Genomic DNA, 26,510 nt, shown 5'->3' with positions numbered 1-26,510 from the left:
CTGGGTCTGCCTTTGCACAATTCTCTCCCCACCTCCCCCATCCCCCCCCCCCAAACCTTGTCACTCTCATCAAAAGCAGACCTCAGTGGGTCAAGCAGCGTCAATGGGGACACGAATAGTTTGTATCTCACTTTTAGCATCCCAATGTCCCTCTGGAGCGAGTTTGCAGTATGTGATGTCTGTGGTTTATGTGGTTTATGCTCCTTTGTTGCAGGGACAGAAAGGCTCCCCCTTTAAGGATCTCCACTGAGCTCACTCCCCCTCCTCTGCCTCAGTTCAAATTAAGACTTCAACAGTTACATCATTGCAATAATCACATCAAATACCTCATGAACGTCTGGCAAACTCCAATCCCCAACCCCCATTCAAAATAAGTATAATTAGTCTTAAAATGGTTATCAAAATTATTATAATGTTTTGTTAAATGAATACTTGTTTAAAAGATCAGAATACGCCAGGTCCTTTAGCAATCAGTGCAAATGCTCAGGTTGCAGAGTGGAGAGCACTTGTACAGCTCCCTCTGATTTCGGTGAAAGGCTGGGGGGAGGAGCAGGTGGAAGAACATTCAATGTATTCTCCAGAGAAATCAAACTCCTTCCTGGAGCTGGGCTTGTTCCATCCCAGCGTATTTGGGAAGGGAAGTTCATTCCAACCTGGAAACATCTATTGAAATGCAGAAAGGGGTCGCTGATATCATAGGAGCAGAAATAGGCCATTCTGCCCATCAAGTCTACCCCTCTATTTAATCATCAGCTGATCCATTTCCCCACTCAGCCCCACTGCCCGGCCTTCTCCCCATAACCTTTGATGCCCTGGCTAATCAAGAACTTATCAATCTCTGCCTTAAATACACCCAAAGACCCAGCCTCCACAATCGCCTGTGGCAACAAATTCCACAGATTCACCCCCCTCCCTGGCTGAAGAAATCCCTCCGTATCTGTTCTATGTGGATGCCCTTCAATCCTGTTGTGCCCTCTTGTCCTCGACTCTCCCACCGTGGCAAACAGCCTTTCTACATCTACTCAGTCCATGCCTTTCAACATTCAAAATGTTTCAGTGAGACCCCCCTCATTCTCCTAAATTCCAACAAGTCCAGGCCAAGAGCTCCTCATGTGATAACCCTTTCATTCCCAGAATCATCCTTGTGAACCTCCTCTGAACCCTCCCCAACGTCAGCATATCCTTTCTTAAATGAGGAGCCCAAACCTGCTCTCAATCCTCCTCATGAGGTCTCTCCAGGGCCTTATAAAGCCTCAACATCACATCCCTGCTCTTAGATTCCATTCCTCTTGAAGTGAACCCCAGTATTGCATTTGCCTTCTTCACCACTGACTCAACCTGCAAGTTTACCTTCAGGCCGTCCTGCACGAGGGCTCCCAGGTCCCTTTGCATCTGGGTATTTTCAATTTTCTCCCTATTTAGTAAACAGTCTGCCTGTTTATTTTATCTACCAAACTGCATGACCATCCACTTTCCGACATTATATTTCATTTGCCACTTCCATGCCCATTCTCCTCATCTGTCCAAGTCCTGCAGCCTCCATGTTTCCTCAACACTTCATGCTCCTCCATCTCCCTTTGTATCATCCATAAATTTGGCCACAAAGCCGTTCAATCCACAATCCAAATCATTAATGTACAACATAAAAAGTGGCCCCAACCTTGACCCCTGTGGACACCACCAGCAAATGGTATTGCAAAGTTTACCCTCTCTGAGGCAGCGCAACTCACCCATGCTGAACCAAAACTGGTGGAAAAATTTTCTTCCAAATTATTGCAGTCACCTAAAAACAGCTTCTCCTCTGATGTTTCTGGGGCACAATTTTGAAGGAGGGTAACTCTGTGGGAGGGGCAGTGCTGTGGGACTGTCACACTGTGGGAGGAGTCACCTTGTGGGAGGGGCGGTGCAGAAGTCCCGGTCTCCACAGCTGGGAAGATGGAGAAAAGTAAATGATTTAACGGCTGAACTGGGATTTGAATGGAAGGAGGTTTTGTGTGTGAGGTGTGGGAGTACTCGGCCAAACCTATTGTTCAGAAGTCCGCTGCTTGTGGGTAAAACTCTGCTCTCTCCAACTACACGGTTCCAGCAATCAGCTGGCAGTTTGCCAGGGTGGGTTTACTCCACTGTGGAACTACTATTTTTCACCTAATTTGCTCGTTGAAGGTTGAACATAGGTGACTCCATGGCCGGTTCATCACTGATTAGCTCAGCAGTCGGTTGATGACTTTTCGACGGTGTCTTGAAGGCCAGGGAGCCTCGGCCTCACCTTCGAGGAGTTCGGGAGGTTTTGGTGTGTTGCCAGAGAGCCAGTTCACAAAGCGGCTGGGGATTTCTGTTAATTGCTCTGTTATCTCACTGTCCAGATAAAGGACTCACATCCAGACTCTCGTTTCTACATAGGGAATACGAGATGTTGGGCTCTGAGGAGTTTGAAGTGGTTTCTACTCAAGTTCTGGCTGCATTTCAGCCCCTACTGATATTTGGGCATCAGGTGCAGAGGAGGGAGGGTCAGTTAAGGGTTGTCCTCATGGGCCTGGTTCTGGGCCTGGCCAGGATGGCCATCCAGGGGTCCAGGCCTCGGGCAGTCAAGGGTTTTGCTCAGGCTGACTGCCTGCCCCTCTGCTGAGGACATCTATGTGGCCGAGTATCCCTGGAGAAGGAGCACTCAGTGCTCACGGGCAATGTGGAGGGTCTCCGGGAATGTTTGGCCCCCCACAAGGATTTGACGGTATTGACAGAGATCGTATAACCATAAAACAATTACAGTACAGAAACAGGCCATATCGGCCCCTCTAGTCTGTATCAATCTAAGTGATCTCCTCTAGTCCCACCTCCATGCACTTTGCCTATAATCCTCCAATCCCCTCCCATCCATATACCTATCCAATTTTTCCTTAAATGACAAAATTGACTTTGCTGCGACTACCCCTTCTGGAAGCTCATTCCACACGGCCACCACTCTCTGAATGAAGATGTTACTTCTAAACTTTTGCCCCCTAACTTATGACCTCTTGTTTGAATCTCACCTACCTCAAAGGAAAGAGCCTGTTCATGTCTACTCTGTCAATCCCCTTTCATAATTTTCTAGTTTGTAACTTCTGTTTTGTGTGAAAAGCCTGAATTTAAATGAATGTAGTACCTGAAACGTTTGGATAAAGAATAGAGAGAGTGCAGAGAAGGTTCACGAGAATGTTGACAGGATTTCAGGGTCTGAGTTCCAGGGAAAGGTTGTGCAGACTGGGGCTTTTTTCTCTGGAGCGTAGAAGATTGAGAGGGGACTTGATAGAGGTGTTTAAGATTTTAAAAGGGACAGACAGAGTAAACGTGGATAGGCTTTTTCAATTAAGAAAGGGGGAGATTCAAACTAGAGAACATGGTTTAAGATTGAAGGGGGAAAATTATAAGGGGAACATGAGGGGAAATTTCTTTATGCAGAGGGTGGTGGGGATGTGGAATGAGCTTCCGGCAGACGTGGTCGAGGCGGGATCATTGGTTACATTTAAGGAAAGACTGGATCGTTACATGGATAGGAGGGGATTAGAGGGGTATGGACCGGGTGCTGGTCAGTGGGACTAGGAGGGTGGGGATTTGCTACGGCATGAACTAGTAGGGCCGAACTGGCCTGTTCTGTGCTGTAAGTGGTTATATGGTTATATGGTTATAATAATAAAGGGGAGATACTGACTTACTGCCAAGAGGGCAAAAACAAGGGGGAGGCACTGAGGGAGGGGGCAATGAGGGAGGGATACTGGGAGGGGGAGGTACTGAGGGAAGGTGTACTGAGGGAATGGGGTACTAGGAGGGGGAGGTACTGAGGAAGGGGGTACTGAGGGGGGTGTCACACTGTGGGAGAGGCAGGACTCGGGGGGTCACACTGTAGGAGGGGCAGAACTGCGTGAACTCTATGGTCGACTAAGAATTTATGGTTTTAAAAATTGGTAAGTGTAAGTGCAGGGGTCACTGAAAAGTCTTGGACCTCATTCTCAGCCCAGCGGTGGTCATTTCTGGAGGGATAAAGAAGAGTTTGCCCTGCAAGGTCTTTGACTGGGCCTGAGGGCTGTGGGAGCCGCAGTGGCTGGCAGATTGCCAAAGCCGTTTCTGGACTTCAGTGGGAGTTGGGTCGTTATCATCGGTAACCCTACTCCCAAACGAGAACTCTCACTCAGGACGACTGGGGGACAGAGATTCCCGACAGCTCCTGGGACACGTGAGGCCAGAGAAGAATCGGGCTGACCCGGAGGCAGACATTCTCCCTGCACTCGAGAAGAACAGCGCTGCAGTTGTCAGTGCACAGACATTCCTTTTTTTTCAAACTTTATTTAAAATATAATAAAAGCATAACATACAGTCTAATAACAATCAAAAATTAATTTTACAGAAATATATATATAAAAAAATAACAACCCAACAACAACAAAAAACCCATCCCACCCATCCACCCCATCAGCCAGCTCCCTTAAGGGAGCCAAAAATGTGAATTATAAAAAAATATTATGTATTAATAGCAATTCAAAGTAGATCTAAATGCAAATATGGAGACCATTTATCAACAAAAGAAGAATAATTATCATGTAAATTCTAAGTAATTTATTCCATAGCAATACAAGGTTTCGATTCATTTTGCCAACGTGCTATATTAATCTCTGCACTATCAGTGAGCTCACCTCACTGACAAAAGGCAAAGGAGGAAAAACCCAACACCCAACCCCAACCAACCAATTTTCCCCTGCAGCCGCTGCAACCGTGTCTGCCTGTCCCGCATCGGACTTGTCAGCCACAAACGAGCCTGCAGCTGACGTGGACATTTACCCCCTCCATAAATCTTCGTCCGCGAAGCCAAGCCAAAGAAGATCTTTCCAGGTTCGAGCTACACATTAACGCGCTACTGAGAGCACTAAACGTACAAAAGCAATTTGAATTTTATCCAGCCCCTTCCCCTCAAAGAAACCATATCACCCAACAAAAAAAATCGTTGGATCTAATGGTAATTTAAAGTTATATAATTTTTCCAACACTATCTTAATTCCTTGCCAAAATGGTCGAACTTTAACACAAGACCAAACAGCATGTAAAAAAGTTCCAGTACATAAAACCACATCTAAAACAAGAATCCAAATTACTAAACCCATATTTTTTCAATTTCTCCGGGGTCAAATATAATTGATGTAGAAAATTATAATTCACCATTAGTCAATCGTACATTAGTCTATTTAATTACATTATCCTGACACATACCCACCCAATCTTCTTCAGGGAAAATAAACACTAAGTCACTTTCCCATTTAAGTTTAGATTTTTCCCAATCTGGTTTATCCATATTATCCTGTAACAAATTGTCCATAACCGAAAAATAACCCTTCTTTGGTACAGAGGAAATCAAAGATTCAAATCTCGTCAGAGTAGATAAATTCATCTCTCTACCATAATTATCTTTTACTAAAGCTCTGAGTTGATAATACACAAACAGAGAATTTACAGATATACCAAATCTTTCCCTCAATTGATTAAAAGAAAGAAATTGTCCCTCTTCAAAACAATCCTGTATTGTCTTTATACCCTTAAAATCCCAACCCTTTAAATGATTGTTAAACATTGAAAAAGGAATAAGCTGATTATTATATAATGGAGTTAAAATTGATAATTTACCTTTTGATCCCCAAACCATGTTTCTTTTAATCCAAATCTTTAACAAATGTTTCAATACTGGCATATTATGTTCCTGTAACAAATTCGAATTCCAACAAAATATAAATTTATGTACCTCAGCCTCAGAAATACATGCTATTTCCACCTGGCCCAGCTAGGGGGTTGATTTAAATCCATCAATCTACTAATAAATTTAAACTGGGCTGCTTCGTAATAATTTTGAAAATGTGGTAACTGAAGTCCACCCAACGTGTATTTCCATGTAAGTTTATGCAATGCCACTTGAGCTAATTTACCCTTCCATAAAATCTCCTGCACTGCCTTATTCAGATCCTGAAAAAAAGCCCTTTGAAAGTAAACAAGGTATTGACTGAAATAAATATTGAATTCAGGGGGAAAATATTCATTTTAATACAATTGACCTGGCCAATCAAAGTTAATGGAAGATCTTTCCATTTAATCAAATCCATTTTAGTATAGGCACATAATTTAACTGATACAATGACTGATAGTTAGCATCTACAAACACACCCAAATATTTAATTTTATTTGTCCACTTTAATTTTGTAATAGTTTTAAATTCAGAATAATCTCCTATTCTGACTGGTAAAAATTCACTCTTATCCCAATTAACTTTATATCCGGATAATTCTCCAAATTTTGACAAACACTCTTGTAACTGCTTCAACAACCGTTTCAATTCTGTCAAATATATCAAAACATCATCTGCAAATAAATTGATCTTATATTCTTCATTCATAACCTTCATTCCTCTAATTTCATCGTTTTGCCTAATAGTCTGAGCCAACGGTTCAATAGCCAACGCAAGTAAGGCTGGTGACAATGGGCAGCCCTGCCGAGTTGAATGAGTCAAGTGCACAGACATTCCTGTGGAAACTCCCACCACACTCCTGGCCTTCATTGCTAGAGGAATTGAATTCAAGAATAGGGAGGTTGTGCTGCAACTGTACAAAGTCCTGGTGAGGCCGCAAGTGGAGAACTGTGTACAGTTCTGGTCTCCATACTTGAGGATAGAGATACTGGCCTTGGAGGCCATCCAGAAGAGGTTCACCAGGTTGATCCCTGAGATGAGGGGGTTGACCTACAAGGAGAGACTAAATCGTCTGGGATTATACTCAGTCAAATTCAGAAGAATGAGAGGAGATCTTATCGAAAGATATAAAATTATGAAAGGGAGAGATAAGGTAGTGGCAGGAAAATTGTTTTCACTGGTAGGTGACACCAGAACTAGGGGACATAGCCTCAAGATTCAGGGAAGTAGATTTAAGACGGAGATGAGGAAAAACTGTTTTTCCCAGAGAGTCGTGAATCTGTAGATTTCTCTACCCAGGGAAGTGGTTAAGGCTTCTTCATTAAATGTATTGAAGGTTCAGTTAGATTTTTACATTAATAAATGAATTGAGGGATATGGGGAAAAGGCAGGTGGGTGGAATTGAGTCAATGATCAAATCAGCCATGATCATATTGAATGGTGGAACAGGCTCGATGGGCTGGAAGGTCTACTTCTGCTCCTATTTCTTATGTTCTGCACTGCTCTTTTGGAGAATGATTGATTGTGGGCTCTGTTGGCGGAAGGATCAGCAGGTGCGATAATTACTGACTGTGAAGGACTTTCATCACAGCTCTACGATGGTGCCCCTTGGACAGTTGCAGCTCCTGGGGCCAACTCCTGCAGAAGCATCTCCCTTCAGATGAATGACTTTGGACAATGACGAACCATGTAATAAATCTCCATCCATCAGTCTGGAAGGTGGTTTAAAAGCTCTGTCTCAGACTCTGGGTTGGGGTTGGGGGGGTAATGTTGCAGTAGATAAAATTCACGAGAAGATTATGTTCTTCTTGCCATCCACTAAAGAGGTGTCCCTGGCCCTGAATAAGGGTCTGTTGGTGAGAGAGCTCTTCATCCCGGTGGAGCCAGTGACAGCTCCTGTGCAGAAGTGGGTCCTGTCTGCCGTATACCCCACGTTCCTTATTTTTTTGAAAACAAAGTATTTCCAAATTCATATACTCTAAATAAGGAGACCAAATTTTAACAAAAAAACAAGTAATTATCATGTAAATTACATGTAATTTTTTCCATAATGATACAAGTTCTCAGTTCATTATGCCAACGTGTTATGTTAATCTCCACATTATCTTTCCAAGTACTAGCTACACATTTTCGTGCTACGGATAACACTAGACGTACAAATGCAATTTGAAATTTATCCAACCCTAGTCCTTTCAAATAAACCATATATCCCAACAAAAAAATCAATGGGTCTAATGGCAATTTAATGTTAAATAATTTTTCCAAAACCAATCTAATTCCTTCCCAAAATGGTTGTACTTTAACACAATACCAGACAGCATGCAAAAAAGTTCCAATACATAATCCAGATCTAAAACAAGAATCCGAATTACTAAACCCATATTTTTTAAATTTCTCTGGAGTCAAATCTAACTGATGCAAAAAATTATAATTAACCATTCCATATTGTACATTTGTCACTTTAGTTACACTACAAGGCACATAGCCTCCCAATTATCTTCAGGAACAAAATAAGTTAAATCACTTTCCCATTTAAGTCTAGATTTCTCCCAATCCGGTTTATCGATTGCATCTTCTAATAATTGGTACGTACCCGAAATATAACCTTTCTTAGGTACAGAAGAAATTAAAGACTCAAATTTCATTGACGTGGGTAAATTCATCTCTTTACCATAATTCTCTTTTATCAAAGAGAATTTACAGAGAATTCACAAACAGAGAATTTACAGATAAATCAAATTTCTCCCTCAGTCGGTTAAAGGAAAGAAACTGTCCCTATTCAAAACAGCCTTGAACTATCTTCTTTCTTTGGCTTGGCTTCGCGGACGAATATTTATGGAGGGGGTAAAATTCCACGTCAGCTGCAGGCTCGTTTGTGGCTGACCAGTCCGATGCGGGACAGGCAGACACGGTTGCAGCGGCTGCAGGGGAAAATTGGTTGGTTGGGGTTGGGTGTTGGGTTTTTCCTCCTTTGCCTTTTGTCAGTGAGGTGGGCTCTGCGGTCTTCTTCAAAGGAGGTTGCTGCCCGCCAAACTGTGAGGCGCCAAGATGCACGGTTTGAGGCGATATCAGCCCACTGGCGGTGGTCAATGTGGCAGGCACCAAGAGATTTCTTTAGGCAGTCCTTGTACCTCTTCTTTGGTTCACCTCTGTCACGGTGGCCAGTGGAGAGCTCGCCATATAACACGATCTTGGGAAGGTGATGGTCCTCCATTCTGGAGACGTGACCCACCCAGCGCAGCTGGATCTTCAGCAGCGTGGACTCGATGCTGTCGACCTCTGCCATCTCGAGTACTTCGACGTTAGGGATGAAAACGCTCCAATGGATGTTGAGGATGGAGCAGAGACAACGCTGGTGGAAGCGTTCTAGGAGCCGTAGGTGATGCCGGTAGAGGACCCATGATTCGGAGCCGAACAGGAGTGTGGGTATGACAATGGCTCTGTATACGCTTATCTTTGTGAGGTTTTTCAGTTGGTTGTTTTTCCAGACTCTTTTGTGTAGTCTTCCAAAGGCGCTATTTGCCTTGGCGAGTCTGTTGTCTATCTCATTGTCGATCCTTGCATCTGATGAAATGGTGCAGCCGAGATAGGTAAACTGGTTGACCGTTTTGAGTTTTGTGTGCCCGATGGAGATGTGGGGGGGCTGGTAGTCATGGTGGGGAGCTGGCTGATGGAGGACCTCAGTTTTCTTCAGGCTGACTTCCAGGCCAAACATTTTGGCAGTTTCCGCAAAGCAGATACCCTTAGAATTCCATCTCTTTAAATGATTATTAAACATTGAACAAGGAATAAGCTGATTATTATTAACAGGGTTTGGATTGATCATTTACCCCTTGATCCTAAAACCATATTTCATTTAGCCCATATCTTTAACAAATGTTTTAGTACTGGCATATTACATTCCCGCAATAAATTCCCATTCCACTCAAATATAAACTGGTGTATTTCAACTTCAGGTATACAAGCCATTTCCACCTTTGCCCAACTCGGAGGTTGGTCCATATTCATCAATCTACTAACAAATTTCAACTGAGCTGCTTCATAATAATTTTGAAAATGAGATAACTGCAATCCACCTAATGCATATTTCCATTTAAGTTTATGCAAAGCTACTCGTGCTAATTTTCCCTTCCATAAAAACTCCCGCACTGCTCTATTCAGATCCCAGAAAAGACCCTTTGAAAGTAAATATGGTATCGACTGAAACAAATATTGAATTTAAGGAAAAATATTCATTTTAATGCAATTTACTCAACCAATTAATGTTAATGGCAGATCTTTCCATTTAGTCAAATCCATTTTAATCCTTTTTAATAAAGGAACATAATTTAATTTATATTGATAATCTGCATTTACTACCACCCCTAAATATTTAATTCTATCTGACCACTTTAATTTTTAATACTTTTATATTCTGAATAATCTCTATCCCCAACTGGCAGCATTTCAATCTTATCCCAATTTACTTTATATCCAGACAACTCCCCAAATTTTAACAAACAATCTTGTAAATATTTCAAAGATTGTTCCGGTTCTGTCAAATATACCAACACATCATCTGCAAACAAATTAATCTTATATTCATCATCCACAATTTTCATTCCTTTAATCTTATTATTCTGTCTTATTGTCTGAGCTAACGGTAGCCAATGCAAATAAGGCTGGTGACAGTGGACAACCTTGTCGAGTTGATTGCATTAATTTAAATGGTAAAGAAATTTGGCCATTTATCACCACCCTAGCAATTGGATTAACCCAACCAATAAAATAAGGGCCAAAATTAAACTTCTCTAGCACCTTAAATAAAAAAATTCCACTCAACCCTATCAAAGGTTTTTTCCGCATCCAGCACAACCACCACTGTCTAAATGCATTGACCAATGTTATCAATCTGAGGATATTATCAGACACATTTCTATTTTTAATAAAACCTGTTTGATCTGTATGTATCAATTGAGGTAAATATTTGGCAAGTCTATTCGCTAACACCTTCACTATAATTTAATAATCTACATTTAATAAGGAAATAGGCCTATACGAAGACACTTTCAACAGGTCCCTATCTTTCTTAGGAACCACAGTAATTATAACACTCAAACAAAATTCTGGTAACAACTGCTTGTCAGTTACTTGCTGCAATACATCTCCAAATACAGAAGATAAATCTTCATAAAATACTTTATAGAATTCAACTGAAAATCCATCATCTCCGGGCGACTTTCCATTCGGCATCTCCTGTATAGCCTCTTTAATCTCAAAATCCGTGAATGGAGCTTCCAATTCTTTAACTTTCTCCTCCCCTAAAACAGGTAAATTTAATTTAGATAAATAAGATTCAATAGAACCAGCGTCCTGCTTTCCCTCAGAAGTATATAATTTCTGGCAAAATGAATAAAACTGGTCATTAATTTCCTGAGGTTTATAGGTAACTGTTTAATTCTTTTTCGCAGCATTAATAGTTCGGGATGTCTGTTCTGTTTTTAACTGCCAAACTAGTACCTTATGAACTCTCTCACCCAATTCATAATAATGTTGCTTAAATTCCTGATGCAGCCCTTCTCCCTCCCCTGCGATCTCTGGGGGAGGTGAAGTCGGTATCACCCTGATGCTGTGTAAGCTCGCACCTGACTATAAGTCACTGTATGGCTTTAAAAGGCTGGTCTTTATGCAGTTGGCGCAGGGTGGGGATGCAGAGGGGCAGTTCCAGGTGGTCTTACAGGGGAATACTTATCCCGTGTACTGGGCCACTAGGTGACCGAGATGCCGTGAATGGAAAGGGTATGGGCACATTCGGGGAGAGTGCCCTAACCAGCGAGCTTCTGCCTCCACCTCGATGGTGTGGGGTGGCACAGCTGGCCCTTCTTCTGCTATATCCCCTCCAGCTGTTCCTCCCCCCGGGGCAGATACCCTTCCTGAGGTGGAGGTGACGGGTATTGGGGAAGAGTGTGGGGCAACGGTGGGGAGGGGTGGACTCCTGCTAAGGGGAGGAAAACACAGGAAAACAAAACACCTCTAGACCCCTCCTCTAGAGGAGCAGGTGCTGATGGTTTCCTCCAGGCCCAACCCAGAGGACCTGATAGTCTCTGGGGGTCAACAGGGGCCTGGGGGAGTTGGGGAGAATGATAGGGTGTCTGAGGCCGAGGATTCCTCAGAGATGGAACTCTCTGTGCCTCAGAAAGTAAGTGGGACAAAGCACAGGAGACACATGTCTGTGGAAGTGGGAACGGGGGAGCATGAGTAAGGGGATTTACCCCCGGTAAAGGCTGCATGCTCAAAGAGTGTCTTTCCAGAGCTAGAGGGTGGCCCTGTGGGGCTGATCTTCCTTCCTTCGGGGCTGCACTTCCCCAGCAAAAATATCCAGAGTCGGTGGGGGATTCTGCTAAGTGGGAGGGAGGGGACCTACCCTCTGGTGTGGCTGCGTACCCAGAGTGCAGGTCGCCCGGTGAAGTAGATAGCCCAGAATCCAGGGGTTACCCGAGGATGGAGGGTCGCCTGGTGGGGTGGTTTCCCATATGGTGGCCTCCATCAAGGTAAGGGGTCCTGTGGTGGGACAGACGGCCCCTGAGTCACCTGTCAGCTCAGTTCATGAGTCACCGACTCATCCTGTGAAGAAGGGGGACCAGAGCATGAAGGCAGGCATGACTCAGACAACACATGTCCTTCATTTGGACTCCAAGAGGGTGTGTGAGTCACCTCTACTGGGAAGTAGTGGTATAGAGGGGGGCACAAGTCCTGCCGTGCCTGGGGTCCTGGATCAAGGGTCATAAAGGCTTACATTGGTCCCTGCATTGTGAACTGGGGTGGACACATCAGCCTGTGGGGCACCTACCTGGAGGAGGACAAGGGCGTCAGGAGCAGTGACGAGGATTCCTTTGACGCAGAGCTGGTGGACCTCTTTGGCCCCAGGTCTGGGTCCATGGCCGTCACTGTGGGGGGAGATGAGGGAGTTCCTGGAGGACACCCAGGGGAGATGGAATAAAAACCAGCTGGTTGCCACCCCCTGGTCGGATCTCCCTGGGATTGCTCGTCCCTCCATAACATCCTCAAAAAGACGGGGAAGGGGTCGGAATTGACGAGGAATCAGCTGTGCAAATTCAAGTCACTCCTGCAGGCCTTGCTGCCTGCAGTTATGGTGATGGGAGACTCTGCAAGGAGCTCTTCTCCCTCTACCTAGGGCTCTGGCGATGCAGGTTCCCCCACCTCAAAGTCCTTAGGGATGGGAGTTTCCTGAAGGAGACCTGCACTGTTCCAGGAGATGAATCTATCTGGCTCCTGGAATGGTGCCGGTGGGTGGGGGGGGGGGGGGGGGGGTTGGGGTGGTGTCTACATGAGTCATCTCAGCTTCACTTGGAGTGGGGAGGCTCTGACCTCCATCCTGAGATCCTGACGGTTCAGGAGCTGGTGCCCAGCCGTCTGCTCCAGCTGGCCGTGTACAAGGACGGCATATGGTTGCACCTGGTCAATGTTTATGCCCCTGAGCCTGGCCTGATGCAGGTGCGCCTTTTCCAAGATGTGTCTGCGCTGCTGGCTTCTATGGGCTAGGGACCATGTTTTTATCCTCAGGGGTGATTTTAACTCGGTCTTGCCGAGCCTCAGTGAGACTGATGAGGGTGCTCGTGGGCTCCTTTGATCTGGTCAATGTTTGATGGAACCACCACCTGGACTCCTGTGCTTACTGGAGGAGGGGAAGACTTGCAGATCGACTGTCCGTATATCTCCAGGGACATGTCTCCCGGGTGTCGGCTGCCTCCACGTGGCCGGAGGCATGCTCGGACCACCGTCTCATCTGGGCGGAGTTCACTGGGTGGGGTCCCTGTATCGGCACTTTAACAACCGGCTGCTGGAGGGCGACTGATTCTGGGATTCGTTCAGCCAGCTGGAGGAGGCAGTGGGAGGAATTCTGCTCCCTGCGGCTGTGGTGGGATGTGGACAAGACCTACATTCGTCTGTTCTCTCAGGAGGGCACCAGGGGCATCAACCTAGGGCTGGAACTCAGAGATTGGGCAGCTAATAACCATACAACCATATTACAATTACAGCATAGAAACACTTTCTTCCATCTAACCTCACTGACCTACACTCAACCCTCCATTCCTTTCCAGTCCTTAAATGCTAATATCGAGCCTGCCTCCACCATCTGGAAGCTGTTCCACACACCCACCACTCTCTGAGTAAAGAAGTCCCCCCTCATGTTTCCTCTAAAACTTTGCCCCCTCGAGAGATGCTTGACTTGGAGTCTCATCTCAGTCTGACCCCTGGGGACCCACCCTCTCCTGTGGCAGAAGCACCGGAGGAAGAAGGACGCATTGGTGCATATGTGAGGTCCCGGATCCAACTACTCCACGATTTGGGCCGCACCTCCCCTTTCTTCTTCTCGCTGGAGAAGAGCTGGGGAATACGGAATCAGATGGTGGAGTTGTTGGCTCCTCCATCACAACTCCGGCAGAAATCCTCCTGGCTGGCTGATCGCTCTTCTTACGGAGACTTGTTCTCACCAGACCCATCAGATGGGGAAGCGTGCAAAGTCCTGTGGGAGGGTCTGCCAGAGGTTGATCTGGAGGCAGTTGGGCAATTGGATGCTCCCCTGACACCGGGTGAACTGTCCTTGGCCCTGAACCAGCACTAGAGCAGCAAGCCCCCTGGCTTGGACGCCATGACTGTAGAGTTCCTCCAGGCTTTTTGGGATGTCCTGGGTGAGGATAATGCACATGCTGTCGTGGACCTGCTGCCGAAGAAGGGAGACCTCTGCCTGTTGAAGAACTGGCGGTCGGTCTCTCCCTGGGCAAGAACTATATGGTCTTCACCCAGGCACTGGCCAACCATCTGGGCTCTGTGCTGGGGCAGATTGTCCTCCCTGTCCAGTCGTGTCCCAGGAGACCGGTACATCAGCAACCTTTCTTCATCACCCTGTTTACATGTGACTCCACTTTCAGGGAATTATGTACCAGAATTCCTAAATCCCTTTGTTCCACTGCACTCCTCGATTGTCAGCCATTTAACGTGTCTGATCTTTGCTGATTAGTCCGACCAAAATGTAGCCCCTCATATTTATCAGTATTAAACTCCATCTGCCATCTTCCAGCCCACCCTTCTAACTGGCCTATGTCCCACTGTATGGTTTGATCACCTTCCTCACTGTCCACAACACCATCAATTCTAGTATCATCTGCATATTTACTAATCCAATTTACCACCCTATCATCCAGAATCAACTCCCAACTGGCTCCAATTAAACAATATCTTTTCTTGGAAAGGTGACGTAAAGCTACAGAGGTTTACAGTGCAAAGTCAGGCCCTTCGGCCCAACTAGTCTGTGTTGACCCAGATGCCATCCTGTGCTTGTCCCATTTACCATATTCCTCCCATGTCCCCTGAAACGTTCATCCATGGACCTTCCCAATCTCTGTTTAACGGTGCGATGGTCGCCACCTCTGCCACCTCCTCTGACAACTCATTCTACACACCAAACTTTGTGTGATAAAGGTGTCCCTCAGCACCCTTCTCCTGAAACATTCATGCTCTCCAGGCATGGTCTCACCCATGCCTTGTACAGTGGCAGTAAGTTTCCCTGCTTCCATGTTCCTACCCTGCACTCACCATGTGTATAATCTGTCCGTGTCTGACATAGGGAGCTGCGTCTCAACAACACTCGACATCCTTCATCCCCAACATGGCAGCTCTGTCAATGGGGGTGTGGGGAGGGTGAGGGTCAAAGGAGGAGGTAGAAGGAGAGAGGTGGAGGAGAGAAAGAGAGGGGAGAAGGGGAGGGGAGAGGAAGTAACGGTTGTGGAGATAAAGGGAGGGTGAAGGGTGAGTGGAGGTGGGAGAGGGGAGGTGTAGGAGAGGGATGGGGAGGGAAAGTGAGGGTTACAGAGGTGACGGGGTCAGGGCAGGAATGGGAGAGGTATGGAGGGAAAGAGGAGAGGAGGTGGTGGAGAAGGGTATTGGAGCAGAAGGAAGGGGGGAAGGGAAGGAGGGGACAGGGAGCAGGGACGGCAGGGATGGGTGGGGAGGAGATGAGGGAAGAGAGAGGATGGGAGAGTTGGGGAGAGGGGAGGGAATGTCTCACTTAAGGAGATCCCACCAGCACCAAGGTGGCAGTGAGGAAAGTTTACCGCAAAGTTTGAGCCAGCCTTCCATCGATTATCTAAATGGAGTTGCAATGGAACAATTTGTCTGCGCGGTGGGAAGCGATGGCTCTGGTGATTGTCGAAAATGACTCCCAATTGCGAGAGAGTCTCACTGGCTGATTGCGAGACAGGGACAGAGGAAGGAGAGAGTGCTGAGAGCTCCTGATTTCACATCCAATCCATTAGCCAACTCAGTGTGACACCAGCCCTCCCTTCCATCTGTGTCAGGTGCCATCAGGCCATGGGCTCAGACCGGGGGGGGCTGTCAGCTCTGTCTTCATGTTATTCAGCTGGATTGTATGCAGAAAAAGATTCAACCTCTCTGCTCCGAGGAGAAACGTCCCAGCCTCTCTTCATTCACACCCACCAGTCCCAGATCTATCTCCCTCTGATAGCACTGGACATTGAAGGTTTTGCTTCCTGAACACTTTTGGGTGTATTTTATGGATTTTGGGCAGCTGATCACGAAAATCACCTTAAAGATTTCTTATCACCTACCATTTTTTAGATATAACCTATTTTTGTGATTTCCTGTCATACTTTAAGTCCTCTTCAACCATTCAAAACCATGAAGTCCAACATATCAGTGAAAATTCCTTTTCTCCATTCGCATTTGGACGTCCCTCCCCTCTGATCCTGGTGCCGTCGGTGACGGACACGGTGACAGGTTTCGCCAGGACATGGCGACCATGGAAAAGCGATTTCGGGGCAACTGGGATCCATCCATACCGGCAACTATTGTTGGACACTGACACAAGAGGCATCAGATGCTGAGTCCAAATGAAAATCAGTGGCAAATACTTTTAGGCCAGTTGAACTAACGCGATGTGTCAGCATCATTTTGTAATTAAACAGACTAAATCCACTAAAGGTTAATGTGATGTTTCTCCATCTTCCTACATGATATGGTAAATCTAAATTATCTTTGTGTCAGCTTAAAATTGTCTATCATAATCCCCATTTTTTTTTAGGAAGCAAACCTTTTGAAACAAATTTGATGTCCGATGAGGAGGAAAGTTTCCGGCAGTCTAGAACCCTCTCTCGATTCTAACTTCTTTTGCTCTCAGAGAATCAACCCCAGCCACTCCACAGAACTCAGAAGCCCTGTTCCTGGTGAGTCCACTCTGGATCCTCTCCAACACCACCATTTCCTTCAGGTAGACCTGGTTGAATCGCCCAACATTATGTGGACTGCATCTCCCACTGCTGCCTTGTCAAGCGATTTAAAATGTTTTTTTAAATTTTGACATACAGCACGGTAACAGGCTATTTCGGCCCATGAACTCATGCCACCCAATTAACCTACATCCCCTGTAGATTTTGAATGGTGGGAGGAAACTGGAGCCCCCAGGGAATACCTACACAGACTCGTGGAGAACATACAGACTTCTCACAGACAGCGCGAGATTCTAACCCCAGTCCCGATCACTGGCGCTGTAACCGCGTTGTGCTAACCGCTACGTTAACTGTGCCACTTACAATGGTGAATGAACAGCAGCTTGGTACACACCCTCAAAGTGATACAGGAATTAAATATCAGATTCAGAATCAGGTTTATTGTCATGAACATGTTCAGATTCAGATTCCAGATTTATTGTCAGAGGACAATACATCAGATATAACCCTGAGATTCTTTTTCCTGTGGGCACAACAGAATTACCATTAATTGGTAGTGCAAAATAAAACTGTACACAACATATACACATAAACAAATGAAAAACTGTAAACAGATAATGAACGTACACAAACTGACTGCAATAGAGAGAATTTAAAAAATTAATAAAATGCCCAAGTAAGAGTCCTTAAACAAGTCCCTGATTGAGTTTGTGGTTGAGGGTTGAGGAATCTGATGGTGGAGGGGGAGCAGCTGTTCCTGGACCTGGTGGGGTGAGTCTTGTGGCACCTACACCTCTTTTCTGATGGCAGCAGCGAGAACAGAGTGTGTGCTGGGTAGTGTGGGTCCTTGATGATCTCTGCTGCTGCTTTGACGACAGTGATCCCTCTCAATGGTGGCGAGAGTTTTGCCTGGGACGTACTGGGCCGTGACCACTAGCTTTTGCAGAGCTTTCCACTCAATGGTATTGGTGTCTCCGTACCAGACCATGATGCAGCCAGTCAACACCTCTGTAGAAATTTGCCAGGGTTTCTGGTGTCACACCAAACCTCTGCAAACTCCTGAGGAAGTAGAGGCGTTGACGTGTTTTCTTTATGATGCCATTAGTGTATTGGGTCCAGGAAAGATCCTCCAAGATAATAGTCAAAAGTATTATGTGTGTAATAGTTGACCCCCTAAATTTTACCCTAAAAATTGGTTCATACAATTCAGCTATTACATGCCTATATGTGCTAGCTGCTGTCAAGCACACTTTGAGATTGCAGTGAAATGGAGACCCCAGGATAGATCTTCTGAAATAACTATATAACAATTACAGTACAGAAACAGGCCATCTCGATCCCTCTGGTCCGAACTGATTTAAGTGATCTCCTCTAGTCCCACCTCCCTCCACTTTTCCCATAACCCTCCAATCCCCTCCCATCCATGTACTCATCCAACTTTTCATTAAATGACAAAATTGACCCTGCTGTAACCACCTCTTCCGGAAGGTCATTCCACTCAGCCACCACTCTCTGAGTGAAGAAGTTCTCTCTGAACGTATGCCCTCTAACTCTTAACTTGTGACCCCTCATTCCAATCTCACCTACCCTCAAGGGGAAGAGCCTATTCACATCTACTCTGTCTATTCCCCTCATAATTTTAAATACTTCTATCAAATCCCCCCTCAACCTTCTACGCTCCAATGAATAAAGACCCAGTCAACTCAATCTTTCTTTGAAATCCAGGCAACATTTTAGTAAATCTTCTCTGCACCCTCTCTACCTTATTGATATCCTTCCTACAATATGGAGACCAGAACTGCACACATAATTCCAAACGGTCTCACCAATGCCTTGAACAGTCTCAACATCACTTCCCAGCTACTATATTCTAAGCTTTGATTTATAAAGGCCAGCCGACTAAAAGCCACCTTCACCACCCTATCCACATGAGATTCCACCGTTGATGAACTGTTTGTTATTCCTAGTGTGGAGTTTGAATGTACTGTGACTGCATGGTTTTCCCCCAGAGGCTCTGGTTTCCTCCCACATCCCACAGACGTGTGGGTCAGTGGGTTAACTGGTTGCTGTAAAAATGACCCCATTGTTGGGTGAGGGATCAAATCTGGGGGGGGAATTGATGGGAATGTGGGTGGAATAAAGAGAACATAGAAATCTACAGCACAGTTCAGGCCCTTCGACCCACAGTGATGTGCCAACCCAATAAACTATCTAACAACTTTCCCACTAAAGAACCCTCCATTTTTCTCAGTTCATATACCTGCCTAATAATCTCTTAAAAGACCCTATGATACCTGCCTTTATCACCGTTGCCTCCACCATTCCATGCCTCCACCACTTTCTGTGTCAAGAACTTTACTTATTCCCAAGATCCTTCAATCTATGCCCCCTCGTGTTAGCGATTTCAACCCAGGGAGAAAGCCTCAGGCCGTCCACGCAATTACTGCCTCTCATCATCTTGTGCACCTCTATCAGGACCCCCCTCACTCTCCGTCACTCCAAGAAAATAAGACAGTTCTCTCAACCAAATGAGATCATTGTCAATGGGTAGTTAAGGGTTGGCACAGGCACACTGGGCCGAAGGGCCTGTGTTTATTCTGTATAACTTTAGACTTTGTATCCATAGTAACGTTCAGTTGTTTGGGGGGGATACCTCCCTTTCCTTATCAATTTCTAGACTCACTTTCACTGAAATCTGAGTCCACTTGGGACCTCACAGTTCTGGCATCGCCTCACTGCATTTCCTTCGATCTAAAACTCTCTGAAACTTCACCCATTAGCCACAGCCAAGACCCCTTTCCTTCTTCAGAGTCTGTGTCCATGGGGTTGGGATCTATTTGTTGAATTGGTTGACTGTCTGTCTTGTAATGTCGCTTCCAACCTACCATCCCCAACTCAATCCTCAGGCCTTAAGAGTTTGTTTTGTTAAAGATGCTGCATTCAGATTGGATGAAACCAGTTCCAATCTTGGTGTAACCTGCTCTGATATTACAACTGTTGGGAGGTGCAACGGGACAAGAGGATGGTCAGGAGTTGTCAGGACATTGACTGGTGTGAAAAAACAGAGGGACTTCAGTGAGGATCTGACCCTTCCTATTTGTGGCCCCAAAAAATCTACTATTTTCCATATATCATGTGTAAAAGTAGATCCTTCCCCCTCCCCTCCATTTTTGGCCCCGGCTGCCCTACTTCTGAGCTCCCAACACCTTTTCCAGGCTCTCACCCTGGCTGCTTGCCTATCTGAACTCCCGACAACCTGACCACACTCTCAGACCTGGGCTCTGTCCTTTGAATGCTACCATTGTACCTGCTTCCACCATCATTCCTCGCAGCCTGTTCTAGGCACCCTCCACTCTCTGGGTGAAATCTTTGTCATTTTAAATGTAGACAAACATCACAGTAACAGGCCCTTTCAGCCCACCAGTCCGTGCCACCCAATATAAGGGTGGGAGGAAACCAGAGCCCCCGAGAAAACCCACGCAGACACGTACAAACTCCTTACAGACAGTGCAGGGTCATTGGTGCTATAATAGCATTGCACTAACTGCTACACTAGCCGCTGCACTAACCACTACACTAACCGCTACACTAACCGTGCTGCCAGTAATAAAGATAATATTTATCACCTCACCTCATTATGGGAAGCTGTGGAGAGGGGGCAGAGGAGATTCACCAGGATGTTGCCCAGATTGGGAAACCAGTCTTATAAGGCAAGGTTAGCAGAGCTGGGGTTTTCTCTTTGGAGCGGAGAAGGATGAGAAGAGACTTGATTGAGGTCCACAAGATTCTGAGAGGCAGAGGAAGGGTGGACGGCCATCACCTGTTTCCCAGGGCAGGATCAGCAAACTCCAGAGGATGTCTGTACAAAGTGAAGGGGGGGAAGTTTAGGGGAGACGTCAGGGGTAAGTTTTTCACACAAGGAGTTGTGGGGGCCTGGAATGCCTTGCCAGGGACAGTGGTGGAGGCTGGAACATTGGGGGCATTTAAGAGACTCTTAGACAGGCACATGGATGGAAGAAAAATAGAGGGTTACGGGGTAGGGAGGATTTAGTACTTTTTTAAAGGAATATATGGGTCAGTGCAACATCGAGGACCTGTACTGTACTGCAGTGTTCTATGTATTAATGGTGGGTGAATTGCCCCCAGAGAGTGGGTGAGGGGGAGAATCCGGGGATGGGTGTAAAGGTGTGGTTGATGGTCACCCCAGACAGAATGGGCGGAAGGCCGTCTGAGACTGCAGGTTGGATCAATGGATGCAGCGTGCCAGGAACTCAGCTGCCTGCTCCCCCGGCATGGTGAAGGGTTAACGGGGAGTTGAGAGGGCTGGAGCCTGCAGTTGTGGCTTGCACTGACACGAAGTGTCTCTCTCCCTGCAGCCTTTCACAGAATCATGCCTCCCACATCAAGCAGCATGTCGTGCCGGGGTAACTGTGTGTCCTGTTCCAGCCACTGCCACTGAATGGGTTTATCAGATTCCCTTCCCTCGCTGTGCAAACAACGTCAAGGAGACAAAAGCTGCTCGGGCGAACCTACGGCAGAAATGTCTGCGAACGCTCAGCTCGGCAGGCAGCATCTGTGGCTGGTGGAGTCAGAGCCGGGAGGGGGGGGTGGGGGGGAGGTACAGGCTGGATAGCAGGGGCACATTGGTTGATGTGTCAAGGGGGGAGGGTGTTGAGCGAGAGGTTGTGAGTCCAGAGGTGGAAGCTAGGGCTCATTAGAGGGACAACACCTCATCTTCCAACTAGATGGCAATAACTTCGACTTCTGTGGCTTTTGTTAAACACCCCCTCTCACTTCTCCCCCCCACTGCCCCGTCACCTTCCCCACCTCTGTCTGCCTTGCCCTCCTTTCCCCTGTCTCCTTTCGCACAGACATGAGAAATTCTCACCTCTCACCAACACCTTTTGTTGGTCTGGACCAGCATCGTCTCTGTTCCTGTTTTACCTGATTTTTGTTCATTCTGCTTCTCCATTGAAGACGGTCTCAGGCCCGAAACGTGTCTCCTATGAACACTGAGAGACCAGCTGGGCTCCTCCAGCACTTCCGTGTGTTTCACTACAATCACAGCGTCTGCAGACTGAGTTCTCACTGAGCCTTGTACCGACTGGGCTGAAGGGCACACGTCCCCACAGCCTGTCTGCTCAGCACAGGCACCAGCTGCTGAATGTCCTGGCACTGGGTTCGCCAGCTGTTTGGAAGGGCACAAACATCTGTCCCCTCCTGTGACCCCCCTCTCACTTGGGATCGAGGGAGGCGCCGGCACCCTGGTTCTGTGGGATCCCCCTCCTCGGGATTCTGGGGGGAGCTGACTGGAGGGAAGAGGGATCTGACCAAAATCCCCCTCTCAGGATGGTACTGACAAGAGGGGCAGGTGGGATCTGAGCCAGGATCTCTTTCTCAGGACCACGGGGATCTGACTGGAGGAGAGGTGAGGAGTCTGGTTACACAAAGCATGCATCTGCTCCCGGTACACGGGCTCACTGGGTAGTCATTAACCATCTTATGTAGTTAATGTCTTCTTTAGTAAGGTTGTTTACTATTGTAGCTGCTGCAAATCAGAATTTTGTACAATGTGTGGGACAATCTACCTCTCACCCACTCCCCACGTTCCAACTCTGGCCAGGATGGGTTGCTGTGTGAGAGCCATCTCCCCAGCTCCCCCTGCGTCCCACCTTCCATCGACAGCACTCCTACCTGGAGGAGGCTGAGTGTTCAGCCAGCTCCTCAGCTGGTGTCTGAGGCCGGGACAGAGTGACCACTCCCTCTGTCCAGCGCTGAGGCTGGCACTGGAAGGAAGTTGCACTTTAAAGGGTGTGAATTGATGGGATATTTTGCCAGGAAGAGAGTCACAGCGGACATCCATTTGCAAGGGTTCGTGTCTGGTTGTGAAAATATTTAGTCTGGGACTGTGTGATGGGACGAAGCCTCTGATCAATGGCAACCGACACTTTCAAGTTCCAAACAATGCCATTATGCTGTCACAGTATCAGAAACCAACCGGATACTGTCTCGGTCAAGGCCCCCCTCGCCATTCCATTCACCCACCCCAGGGTCAATCTGCCAGCATGGAGTCAGAACTGAGGGGGTGTCAACCTGTGGTAGGAGAGTGTCCCCAGGATCTGCAGATGTTGTGCAGATGTAGACAGCCAGCATCTGTTTCCCAGGGCAGGAACAGCCAACACAAGTGGAGGGAGGGAAGTTTAGGGGAGACGTCAGGGGTAAGTTTTTTACACAGGGAGTTGTGGGGGCCTGGAATGCCTTGCCAGGGTGGTGGTGGAGGATGGAACATTAGGGGCATTTAAGAGACTTTTAGACAGACACATGGATAAAGATAAATAGAGGGTTACAGGGTAGGGAGGGTTTAGCCTTTTTATGGGTTAATACAGTATCAAGGGCCGAAGGGTCTGTACTGAGCTGTAGTGTCTATGTTCTGTAACTAAATGTCTTACTGGAGCTTCCTTCATCCACATCCATGACCCAGTCCCTCTCTCATTCTCCTCCTCCTGTCCTCCATTGCCTCAGACTCTCGTTCCAGAGCTCATTCGACTCAGGAGGAGTCTCTCTCCCCCTCCCCCCACCTCCTGCTCTGCCAACCCATTATTCAGGGCACTGATGGAACCCACAGCAGCCCCGCTGACAGAACTGGGCCACTGCCAGCTCAGGTTACGTAAAACACTCAGAGCTGCTGGAGAACTCAGCTGGTCTCGCAGCATCCACAGGAGGTCAAGATTTATCACCAACGTTTCGGGCCTGATCCCGTCCTCAAGAGTTTGAGAGCAGCAGGGAGAGCGGATGGGGAGCAGTGGGAGAGACTCTTACAGAAATCCTTCGAAGAGAGGAGAACTTCTTCAGGGCAGGCATCCCTCGAAGAGATTTGACAGCGGATCAACTGAATGGAGTGAAATATGAAAGTCTGCGATTATAGTAGAAACACAGTCCCTGGTCTTGCATGTGGAAAGGACCCATTGCCTGTACACAGTCCGGTACTACACAGTAAGCATGGACCATCCTGCACCGCAGTGTGACCTTCTGTGGAAGACCACAGTAGGCCAACCTTTATCGCTAGCCTTATCCTCTGCACTCACTGTCGGAACCTTTGGGCACTTATAATAGATAATCCTTTCTGCATCCAGATATCCATTTTCTGGACTCTTAGTTAATCTGTTGTGGCTCTGCTCCCGTCCCACAACTACACCTCCCCATAGCCCAACATTATCCTGCAGTCACTCACCTTCAATAAAAAATCATTGCCCAGATGACACTGGGTTCTGGGATGGAACATCAGCCTCGTCACTGCAACCAGCTGCCTGCAGTTCACTTGTGGAACTGGTCCCCAAACAAAGTCTGTACTTGCATTCAGAAACATGTTCCTCCCACCCCACCCCCCCCACCCCCCACTCCCCATCTGATATCTTTACACTTGGCCACCCTCTGAGCTGGAGAAAGAGATCTGCCTCAGAACTGAGACCAAGCAACTGTTCTAATCAAACCCTCTCTGCTTTGCAATCAATAATGTATTCCCTCTTTTCATTTCCAGTTTCTTTCCCTGAATAAAGGCCCCAGTTGTTTTCTGATTTGTTTGAAGTGTTCCAATCCACCTGAATGAAAGTCATTGCCATTACCAGCAGGATTCTGTTCTGTACAGATGGTTTGGGCACTGTGGTCATGTCACTCACCCTGTATCCCTGTATACCAAAGATCTGGATGATAGAGTTACACAGCAGGGAAACAGACCCTTCAGCCTATCGAATCCGTGCTGACCATCACCCACCCATTTACACAAATCCTACACTGATCCTGTTTTATTCCCATCACCTCCCCCAGATACTCCCCCTCACCCAAACCATATAGGAGGAAGCCAGACCCCCTGAGGGAAATCCACATGGTCACAGGGAGAACATGCACACTCCACACAGATAGCGTTAGATTCGAACTCAGTTCGCTAGTGCTGTAACAGCATTGCACTAACCGCTGTACTAACCATACCACCCTGATACTAATGTGTTGACAACTGAGTTTTTAACTTAAAAGCAAGTTGCCACCAACTGAACCCTTCGACTTAACTAAAAGGATTTGACGAACTCAGGATCTACGACACAACTGTTGACATTGGCCCAAATCCCAAATCTGGCCTGAGTTACAACCGTGGGCAAGTTTCACAGATTGAAGGGGTCACTCGCATACTGCCGTCACACAGTTAACCTTCCTCTTCATGGACAGCCTGTCCAAATTAAAGGTGACTTGTTCCGTGACATTCTCAACAGATGACACTGATACACTCTAAGAGACACACAGTGCGGAGACAGACCCTTCAGCATAACATTCCCACATAGACCATAATGCCAACAACACTTGTCCCACCTGCCTGCGTCCAGCCCATTTCCCTCCAAACCCATCCTAGCCATGGATGCATCTAAATGTTTCCTGAACGTTGCAGTAGTCCCTGCCTCAACCTCCTCTTCTGGCAGCCCGTTCCACACACCCACCACCCTCTGTGTAAAAATGTTACCCTTCAGCTTCCTGTTAAATCTCTCACCCTCACCTTAAACCCACATCCTCTGGCTACTGAACCCCTACGCTAAGCAAAAGTCTCTCTGCCTTCACCCGATCTGTACCTCTCGTGATGTGGTCCACCTCTGTGAGATCACCCCTCATCCTCCTGCACTCCAGGGAATAAAGCCCCGGCCTGCTCCACCTCTCCCTGCAGCTCAGACCCTCGAGTCCTGGCAACATCCTCGTCAACCTTCTCTGCCCCGTCTCTGGCTCTATGACATCTTTCCTGTAGCACAGTGACCAAAACTGACCATGATTCTCCAAATGGGGCTTCACCAGCACCTTATACGCCTGCAACGGGACCTCCCAACTACTGTACTCAGTGATCTGACTGATGAAGGCCAGTACTGAAAGCCTTTTTCACCTCATGGTCAGAATAATCATATCAAAGAAATTACAAAGTCATAAACAAGGTAATTTACAAAAGTATTTAAAGAAAAGAGGTTTCAAGCACGCAGCAGAAGCACACAAGCAGCAAGTGTCCCATCCACCAGCAGAGGAGGTTCCAAAGGACTGACCAAGAACTCGGAAACTCCAGACCCATCTAATCCCCGAGCAGTCCAGGATTTCACATTTCTACAGCACTATGTACTAGTGCTCCTTCATCCCTCTGCTCTACAGCACTCCCCCAGATCCCTCTGCTCCACAACACTCCCCCAGATCCCTCTGCTCCACAACACTCCCCCAGATCCCTCTGCTCCACAACACTCCCCCAGATCCCTCTGCTCCACAACACTCCCCCAGATCCCTCTGCTCCACAACACTCCCCCAGATCCCTCTACTCCAGAACACTCCCCCAGATACCTCTGTTCTACAAGACTACCCCAGATCCCTCTGCTCCACAACACTCCCCCAGATCCCTCTACTCCACAACACTCCCCCAGATCACTCTACTCCACAACACTCCTCCAGATTCCTCTGTTCTACAACACTACCCCAGATCCCTCTGCTCCACAACACTCCCCCAGATCCCTCTACTCCACAACACTCCCCCAGATCCCTCTACTCCACAA

General features: G+C 47.0%; 1 protein-coding gene and 1 long non-coding RNA gene across 2 annotated transcripts in view; one reads left to right on the top strand and one right to left on the bottom strand.

The window, feature by feature from the left end:
- Nucleotides 1–26,510, top strand: part of tyw3 (tRNA-yW synthesizing protein 3 homolog (S. cerevisiae)) — a 92,771-nt gene that overhangs the window by 45,470 nt on the left and 20,791 nt on the right. The window lies entirely within an intron of this gene.
- On the bottom strand, nucleotides 17,365–22,866 carry LOC138762842 (uncharacterized). Its single transcript, XR_011357197.1, has 3 exons — nucleotides 21,833–22,866; nucleotides 20,576–20,803; nucleotides 17,365–17,467 (listed from the first exon to the last, which is right to left on the bottom strand). It is a non-coding gene; the product is annotated as an uncharacterized lncRNA (long non-coding RNA).

The sequence above is a fragment of the Narcine bancroftii genome, chromosome 5 (genome assembly GCF_036971445.1).
Source record: "Narcine bancroftii isolate sNarBan1 chromosome 5, sNarBan1.hap1, whole genome shotgun sequence".
In the NCBI taxonomy this organism is placed as follows: domain Eukaryota; kingdom Metazoa; phylum Chordata; class Chondrichthyes; order Torpediniformes; family Narcinidae; genus Narcine; species Narcine bancroftii.
Note: the sequence above shows the minus strand (reverse complement) of the source record. Positions and strands in the feature narration are given on the sequence as shown.